We start from the raw sequence: 9151 nt of genomic DNA on the forward strand, positions 1-9151 counted from the left end.
GAAAATGAATACAACCTCTAGTAGCGTGATTTATTGGCTTATCAAGTGTGACCAATAGGTGGAGCTGTTATCATATCGATGTGGTGTGTTCTGTGTGAGTTGACAATGACACACACAAAGTTTAGTGTCAATATGCCAAAGCACTGCAGAGATACAGCTAAAAGTGCCATTTTGGCATCATGCCTCAAATTCGTTGCAGTGGTATGCGAAAACGGTTTTGTCTATCGACACAAAATCCATCACTTTTAGTCAGCACAGTCTGAAGATCATCTGGCTCGATTTTGGTGAAAATCGAACTAACCGTTGATGAGGAGTTCGAAAAAGTAGGTTTTCAGCATAAATCAAAATGGCGGAAAGGAAGTTCAGCTTACTGTGGCATATTTGGCATCTTTGTTTTCGGCATAAGCCACGGAATATTTTGAGACCAGTTTCACGGCAATAGGCTAAAGCCAATAAAAGTTTATCATTTTTATAAATGTAATTATTATGGTTTAATGGTTTATTACTCTTGACCAATAGGTGGTGGCTGTTAACAAATGATGTGGCATGGTCAGGGTAGTGACATGACACATACAAAGTTTGGTGGCAAATTGGTCAAAACAGCGTTTGCAGAGATATAGCACAGAACCTTTTGGGCACCGTGCCAAATTTGTAACGGTGCTGTATGAAAACAGTTTTTATCATCGACACGAAATGGCTAACTTTTTGTCAGCACAGTCTTAGATGATCTGACTATCGTTTGGAGAAAACGGACCGCGGTTGGAGGATTTAGAAAAAGTAGATTTAACAAATCAAAAGGGCGGACTGGGAGTTTCAGATTTCCTACTAAAAATTTGATATGTCTGTTGTCGGCAGACCTAAGCATATTTTGAGACCATTTTTCAGTACATAGCCATGCAATAAAGTTATAGCATTTTTAGAATTGTATAAGTAAGGTATGAATGTTTTATTACTCTTTTGCCAATAGTTGGCGGCTGTGACCAAATTGATGTGCCATGGTCCAGTGTGAGTGACACTGGCACTACAAGTTTGGTGTAAATAGTCAAACCTTTACAGAGATACGCTTTCAGAGGCAGTTTGGCATCTTTCCAGCAAATTCGTTCATGTGCTAAACGAAAACCGTTGCAAGTAGCAACACGAAATCCATAACTTTTTGCCAGCTTTGTCTGAAGATGATCCGAGGCAAATTTGATGAAAATCGGACCAACGGTCTAGGAGGAGTTCGAGATGCAGTTTTGTATTTTTGAATCAAATTGGTTGATGGGATGTTCAGAAAATGTTGGTAAGTTTGGTTTCGTTGTTCTCATCATGATCCAAGGAATCTATCAACATCAGTCCGGTTACAAAAGGCTAATGTAGGCAAAAGTAATTAGCATTTTTCTAAATTTCATCATAACTTTTGACCACAAGGTGGCGCTGCCACTAAACTTTTTGAGTACTTTCAGGGCATGGAAGTGAAGATTTTTGTAATTATTTTCGTAACGATATGATAATGCGTTTAAAAAATACAGCATTTTAAAACATAATTCAAAAATGGCTGACACCTAAAATGGCTGACACGCGAAAATTGATATCATCTCGACTCCGCATGACCCACCCCGAATCTAAAGAGACCAGTTTTGTGATTTTGGCCAAACCATTCAGAAGTTATGAGCAAAAATATGCATTTTTCATATCTCCGACCACTAGGTGGCGCCAATGCCGAACACTGCAGGTAGTCTCAGGTCATGCTTTTGTTATAACACACACCAAGTTTGTTCTCAATATGCCAAACCGCTGCAGAGTTATAGCCTCACAAGCATTTTTGGCGGCTTTTCAGAGAATTTGTTTGTGTGGTATTCGAGAACCATTGGATCTAATCAACTTTGAATTCCATAATCCTTTAGTCAGCATTGTCAGAAGATGAATCCGAGCCAACCTCGTGAAAATCGGACCAACCGCCTAGGACCAGTTTAAAAAAGTAGGTTTTTCTCAAAAACAATTGAAAATAGCTAAAAAAACTAAACCTTACATTTTGAATTTTGGTGTCCTTTCACTCTGGCATGAGCCAAGGAATCAGAGAGGAAAAAGAATTTTAATTTTGTGGTTTACGGTTCAAAGTTATTAGCATAAAGGAATTGAAATTTTGGACAAGTGGTGGCGCTAGAGAGTTGGAGTTAGAGACTCCAAATTTGCTATGGTTAATGCTTGACACTGTCCTCTATCAGTGTGCCACTACAACTTTCCCACAAGAGGTTCTATGGCTGCCATAGACTTGCGGGCGAAGAAAAAAAAATCACGCTTAATCGATACAATAGGTGCTCTGGTGCACCTACGGTGCTTGGCCCCCACACAATGAAAACACTCATAACATTGCAAAAAACCTTGTATAAATATGTATAATAATATGTGAATAAATGAATAATTAGGATGAGAGTGTCAGATTTGTTGAATGAGGAATGAAGTTGAATGAGGTCTGATCTGGAGTGTTGTGGTTCCAATGTATATAGTTGTAAGGAGGTGAAAAATGTTCTAAGGAGATGTAGTCTGTGAGCAAATTTTTCCAATGCGTTATGTGAATAGTGTTTCATGATTTCCAGTTCGCTGAAGATAGTTTTCTTTGGCAAAATGCAATGTTTATATATCCCTTCTTTTTGTTTGTTATTTCCTGATTGAGAGTTGATAGATCACCCAGTAGACAGAGTAAGGGGGATACTGCAGATGCAGCAGCCCAGGAGGCGTGGATAGGGATTCAGGACGCTCTTCCAAACGTGCTTTACGCCGGGTGGGCAGTGCCATGTGTTGTGGATATAAGTGTCCGGACAATTTTGTGAGCAAGTTTCTGATGTGAATCCCATTTTAGACAGTCTTTCCCCATGAAGAGTCTTATACTGAAATTATTGCACAGATACTATTTAAACTGAACTGAGCTGCATGATGACATCACTGAATTCAATGATGAACTGCCTTTAACTGTCATTTTGCATTATTGACACACTGTTTTCCTAATTAATGTTGTTCAGTTGCTTTGACACAATCTTTTTTGTTTAAAGCGCTATATAAATAAAGGTGACTTGACTTGAATGATTTTTTGTTTTGGCATTTTAGTCATGGAATAAATATTTTTACAAATTTGAGTCCAAAAGACGGCATCAGGAGCAATAGAAAGATCTTCTTCCCATTTGATTGTTGGTAAAGTTATTGTTTTATTTGAATTTGGTTATAATTTTGTATATTTTGGAAAGAATTTTTTTTGGGGGAGGATATATTAACTAAATCTGCTACTGCGCAAGGAAGGTGAAGGTGGTTCTGGTGTTGATTTCAGATGAAACAGCTGATTTGAGTTGCAAATAGTTCAAGAATTGATTGCTCCCAGTACCGTACTCCTGGACTAAGTAGGAAAATGAGACCAGGTTGTTAGACTGAAAAATGTAATTAATGTGTGATGCCCTTTTCTGCCCATTGTTAAAAACTCAGAAGGGAAGACCAGGAGACTCCTTGGTAATCTTCAGCAGGACTCTTTATTGAGAATGCGCTGCAGTCATCAAAAGTCTAACCAAAGCAGTGATACTTTGGAGTTTATATACATTCAAGGGGAGGGATACATACAGTAGAGGTGGAGACAATCTAAACAATAAAATACAAATGCAATACAGGAATCAGCCGGACACTAGCATTTTCCCAGCCTTGTTCTCATCAGCATAAATTTAAATTTAATTAAGTTAACAGTGTCATTCAAATGCATAGGTGCTAATTCAAATGCATAGGTGCTAATTCAATCAGCCTGACAGTATCGCCCATACATTCATAGAGACAAAAACTGTGCCTTGAGTTTAACAAACCAAATGGTCAGGAAAAGCATAAACACAAAAGGTAATTAGCAAGACACCTGGGCTTCCTGATTTGATCTTTTAGAAATGTCATCCTCTTTACCTCAAAATGTAATACACAATGTACATAACTGTCAGTTCTCTGTGTTGACCTGAAAGAATGCTGCTGCAATCTTTACTCTGGCTTTAACATCAGAGTCTCTTTCCCAAGTAGCTAACCTGTCCAAGTTGTTTTTGCAGGCTTCCAGTGGACCATGTAAGATCTAAGAATGGCAAAGCAGATCTGTACTCGGATAAAAGGCCATCGAACCATGTTCGAACTAGTGGTCCTTTATGATCCATTACCTTATCTGGAGTGTCAGCTATTCCACTGTAAGCTGCAGCTGACTGACAAAACCTTTTAGTGTATTCACTTACAGTTTCTTCCTTCTTCTGTACACAACTAGTGACCTTTGACCAATTCACTTTTGGTCCAATAATGTTCTTTAACTCTCTCAGAACTCCCTCTCTCAATTCATCTTTACTGGCATGTTGTAGTTCAGAAGTAACAGCAGACTCAAAACTGTTGAATTCAGATTCAGTTAGAATTTGTGACATCAACTGTGTGACTTCTGCTAACGACATGTCATAGAGATGCATTTTGCTGATCAATGCTCTTCTAAATTCAGAAAAATCTGTGTTTGCTGAGGGTAAGCTCTGGGATAGTCTCTCTATATCTTTAGGTCTTAGCGTTTTGGCAACAGTTTGTACTTGGACAACAGAAGACAACACTTTCAAGTCCCTCAATTCTCTGAGATCTTCTCCTAGCGCCGCATACCTTCACTGAATTTACAGGCACATCAGTTACTGATTGGATGGCCACATCTGTTTCAAAGAAAGCTTGTAAGTCAGCATAATGGTTATCAGGCTGACTAACGTCTTTCAAATCAGTTTTTGCTACAGCTTTGTTGCGGTTCAATTTCTTAGTCAAAGAGGATACTCTAGCGCGGAGATCTTTGTTCTGTTCCTCAAGCTCTGAGTTACGCTGAGACTGTTGTGTAGTTAGCGATAAACCAAATTCTCTGTGGCAGCAGATAATGCCTTTCACATTGTTCTTGCTAATACATGCTCTAAGTACCTTTTTTACATTCTTCAATTGACCATACTTTTTTTTTGGATCAATACCAAATTTCTTTATCAAGTCCAGTCTGACTGACTCTCTCACTATTGAGTCCATGTGCTCTCCTAACAATGATTTGAACTCACTGTCTGTCCATGAAGGAGTATCTAGTCCACCTTTCTTAGTTGTTGGAATCAGCTTAGCATTCCTTCTCAACATTCTGTTAAGTCTTTGTGACAAAACAGGACACTTCTAACACTTCCCTGACAAGCAGAGGATACATTTGTTAACAAATAAAAACCTGTTAACTTTCCCTGGCAAAGCAGATGGTACACTAATAACCTCTCTGACAAAGTAGAGGATAAGCTAGTTAATACACGTCATAATGTATTTAACCTTCCCTGGCAACGCATAGGATAACCAACTTGCTAACACACTGTAATAGTTGTTAATCTTCTCTGACTAAACAGAGGATAAACCTTCTTCCCTGGCAAAGCAGGGGATAACTAGTCTGTTAACCAAACCCTGGAGCTGTTTGCTAACACTTCGACAGCAGAGTGAGCAACCACATTTACTGGCCTGGTAGTGTCTGATAGAGTAACACCACCAAATCATTGTTGAACCAGAAAAGGACTGGAATTCAGCTTGGAATGATGATGAGAAGCTTCCATCGGGTATAGCACCAAACTGTTGGAAACTCAGAAGCGTTAATTCAGGAGACTTGGGTAAATCTTCAGCAGGACTCTTTATTGAGAATGTGCTGCAGTCATCAAAAGTCGAACCAAAGCAGTGATACTTTGGAGTTTATATACATTCAAGGGGGAGGTGGAGACAATCTAAACAATAAAATGCAAATGCAATACAGGAATCAGCCAGACACTGGCATTTTCCCAGCCTTGTTCTCATCAACATAACAGTGTTTTCAAATGCATGGAAGTCTTCAATTCAATCAGCCTGACAATGCTCGCACATACCTTCTCAGAGACAAAGGCACAACCCGTGCCTTAGGTTCAACAAAGCAAATGGTCAGGAAAAGCATAAAGACAAAAGGTCTTTAGCAAGACACCTGGGCTTCCTGATTAGATTTTTTAGAAATGTCATCCTCTTAACCTCAAAACGTAATACACAATGTACATAACTGTTTTTAGTTTATCTATTATTACATTAGAACCTAGATATAAAATAGTATAAATTTGTAATCCCACACCATTTATTGAAATGTAGTGGGGGTTTTTTTGCTTGTGAAGTCAGGGTTGTTCCAATGTGGGGTGAGGTTAGATGGAGCCTGATTGGAGTTTGCGATTTGGTGATATTTCCACCAGGCTGTCAGAACCAACACTATTCTCAAGGCTTTGAAGCATGGGTGGTGTTTAATGGACTGACTGAGAAATGGGTTGTCTATATGGGCAATTTTTTACAGAGTGATTGTTCTATATCTAGCCATATTCATGTCTGACTGAGTGGGGTGAGTCCATTTATATATGTATTGAAGTTAGTTTGCTAGTGAGTAATGGTAAAAATGTGGGGCTTCGAAGCCTCCCAAAGATGTGTTTTTGTAAAGTGCTTAATTTTAGCCGTGGTGGTTTATTTTTCCCAGTAGTATCGGGTGATGGACTAAAGATTTGAACCAAGTGAGAGTAGGTAGGGATTATTGAGAATAAGTAGTTTATTTTTGGGAGTAGTCGTTTTAATTATAGCTATTCTGCCCTGGATGGAAAGTGGTAAATTGAGCCAGCAGCGAAGGTCCTCTTCTAATGTTTTCAGTACAGGAGTGAAGTTGAGTCCAGTCAGCGCTGACAGCCTGGAGGAAACCTTAAGCTCACTGGTCTCTACATCCCCCCATCTGTGATGTTTTGCCATTCCACTTGACTGATTTGTGTTCCCCAAGCATTTTCGAGAGCAGCTCGAGTTCCTGAAAGGGAACTCCTGTTATGTAGATTTGAGGTGTACTCATCATAAATTAATCTTTTCCTACATGAATTTAAAAAACACTGGTAAAATATCCATTTAGGAATCTTAGTCATTTCCAGCGATATAGTTTATCATGACAGTTAGAGTTTAAATTTGTAATACGATGAAGTAAGCCGGCATCCCACAGGGGACGGGTGACCGTTAAGAGTTAAAATTAAACCATGCACAACTCAATGTTCATCAGAATAGAAAAAAAAAAAAAAAAAAAAAAAAAACCCACCTAAATGAATAAGCTACAGTACAAGAACATCCATATTTATATAAACATGCTTACATTTTTCCCATTAAATACACACAGATGCTTTTACATGCAAAATAGTTTAATGGTTTTGATTGCACCATCTCCATGAAAGTATTTATGTATTGCTGAATGCATTTTTGGCTTCATTAATTGTTTAAATTAACTTCAAAATGTTCTAAGCATTCTGGAGAACAAAAAGGACATGCACTGCTGAATGGCTGATGCATTCTTCAGGGCATCATTTTTTAAGACATTGTAGTTATCAGAGGAATTTGTGCCAACCTTTAGAAGCCACCCTTGCCTGGCGAACCGTGAATGGTGTTTTATCAGGTAGGATGGTATTGTAAGACATTTTTTTCTGAAGAATCTCAATCAAACAGGATGCTCCAGTACAAGGTGAGATCTGTGAGAGATCACAGTTTGAGAGATGGCCAGATTCATATCTATATTTATAACACAGCAAACTGTTTTAATGCTTTTCGGGGGGCTGGTTTTGGGGACCTTTTTATTGCAGACCTTTTTTTTTTTTTATATAAATAAAAGAGTTACAGTTCAGTCCTTCTCTACCAAAAAAAACAAGTTTAATCATAATATGCATACATTTATACATAGCATTGTTATTTTTTGCATTAAACTTTGCTTTATAAAAATTCTGAAATGGTTTAGCCAGGGGGTTTGAGTGTTTAACAATTCAAAAATGGCAAAAAAAAAAAAAATTTAGTTGGGGTGAAAAGTCAATGGATTTCAACAGCACTGAACTCGGAATAAGTTAGACTACGGTCAATTGTAAAAGTATGATTTGGATTACCTCACAGACACAGCCTCTCTGATACATGCTGAGGGACACCTTTTGAACTCGGGAGAGTTTGTTCCAAGGCTTCACAAGGTCACATAAATTGACAACAACCCTGCCGTCCTGGACATGTCCTTAGGTGGAAAAACAACATTTTTCTTACGCATCAATTATACAGTAAAATGAACTTTAACTGTATATGCAACCATTTTCATACGTAGAGATGTCCTCACTTATTGAACCCTCATATTCCGTTGAGATTTATTTTTTTTAGGTTTGAGGTTCTGGATAATATTAGGCTTTTCTTTGAAGATTTAGGGTTAGTCTTTGGTCAATTAGTGTTTAATGAAGTGTGCGTTATCTAGGTCTTAAGCATGTTTTGAGGTATTAAAAGGAACGCAAGGCTTAATTGATCTGACTGGAATACAGATCAAATCTGAACAAATATGCTGTGCCTAATTTGTAAATGTTACAGAGGAAAAAACTGGATGTCATACACTAAAACAACTGAGAGGTTTGTAAACATACACAAACTCTGAACATCCCAAAACACCACAAACTCCATGCAGAAACGAAGTCTTGTTACTAAGAGATGCATAAGTGAAACGATGTGCTCTAAAAATAATCTTGTAGATATTATCAAACTGTGATATTAATAGACTGGATGAAAGAAAAAAAAAAAAAAAAGAAAAAAAAAAAAAAAAGGTGAAGGAAGTTGAATAACTGAATACACAATGTGATCTTCTGTGAAATCTGTCAAGTCACAGCCCAAATCCTTTCCAAACTGGGCTAAAAATTCAAAGTATAATGTGCACATATTTCAGCCTCAACTGATGTTAACAACCAGCATCAGTGGAATCATGGTGTCTACTTTCAACTCAAACTCTGCCTAGAGATAAGAATACTCTACCTGACAACAGGTACTCGTGAGTTTTTCAGAATGACTTCTACATGATGTTTGAGGAGAGCAGATGACCTGAATTCCTCTTTCTTAGTCTGATTGCTTAAACGTCTGGATAAAAAAAAAAAAAAAAAAAAAAAAAAAAAAAAAAAAAAAAAATCATAAAGGGTAAATTTTGAGATTTATACATCTGAATGCTAAAGCCGAAGTTAACTGGGATACAACCATTTGAAAAACCTGGGAGCTTAGGGTGCAAAAATAACAAAATGAGAAATCACCTTTAAAAGTTGTCCAAATGAAGTTTTAGTAATGCACATTACTTATCAGTTGATACATT

At 37.7% G+C, this 9151-nt stretch overlaps 1 protein-coding gene and 1 long non-coding RNA gene across 3 annotated transcripts in view; both read right to left on the bottom strand.

Moving 5' to 3' along the window:
• Positions 1–9151, bottom strand: part of LOC109098385 (metalloproteinase inhibitor 3-like) — an 80695-nt gene that overhangs the window by 67493 nt on the left and 4051 nt on the right. Inside the window, exon 3 of one of the 2 annotated variants that reach the window (XR_006159417.1) lies at positions 8895–8925. The exons of the other annotated variant lie outside the window; for it this stretch is intronic. The gene's annotated coding sequence lies outside the window, so the exon portion shown is untranslated. Of the gene's footprint in view, positions 1–8894; positions 8926–9151 lie in introns of those variants that run through there. 2 annotated transcript variants of the gene reach the window in all.
• Positions 7480–8858, bottom strand: LOC122143875. Its single transcript, XR_006159418.1, has 3 exons — positions 8824–8858; positions 7929–8047; positions 7480–7523 (listed from the first exon to the last, which is right to left on the bottom strand). It is a non-coding gene; the product is annotated as an uncharacterized LOC122143875 (long non-coding RNA).

Source organism: Cyprinus carpio, unplaced genomic scaffold, assembly GCF_018340385.1.
Source record: "Cyprinus carpio isolate SPL01 unplaced genomic scaffold, ASM1834038v1 S000006524, whole genome shotgun sequence".
Lineage (NCBI taxonomy): Eukaryota > Metazoa > Chordata > Actinopteri > Cypriniformes > Cyprinidae > Cyprinus > Cyprinus carpio.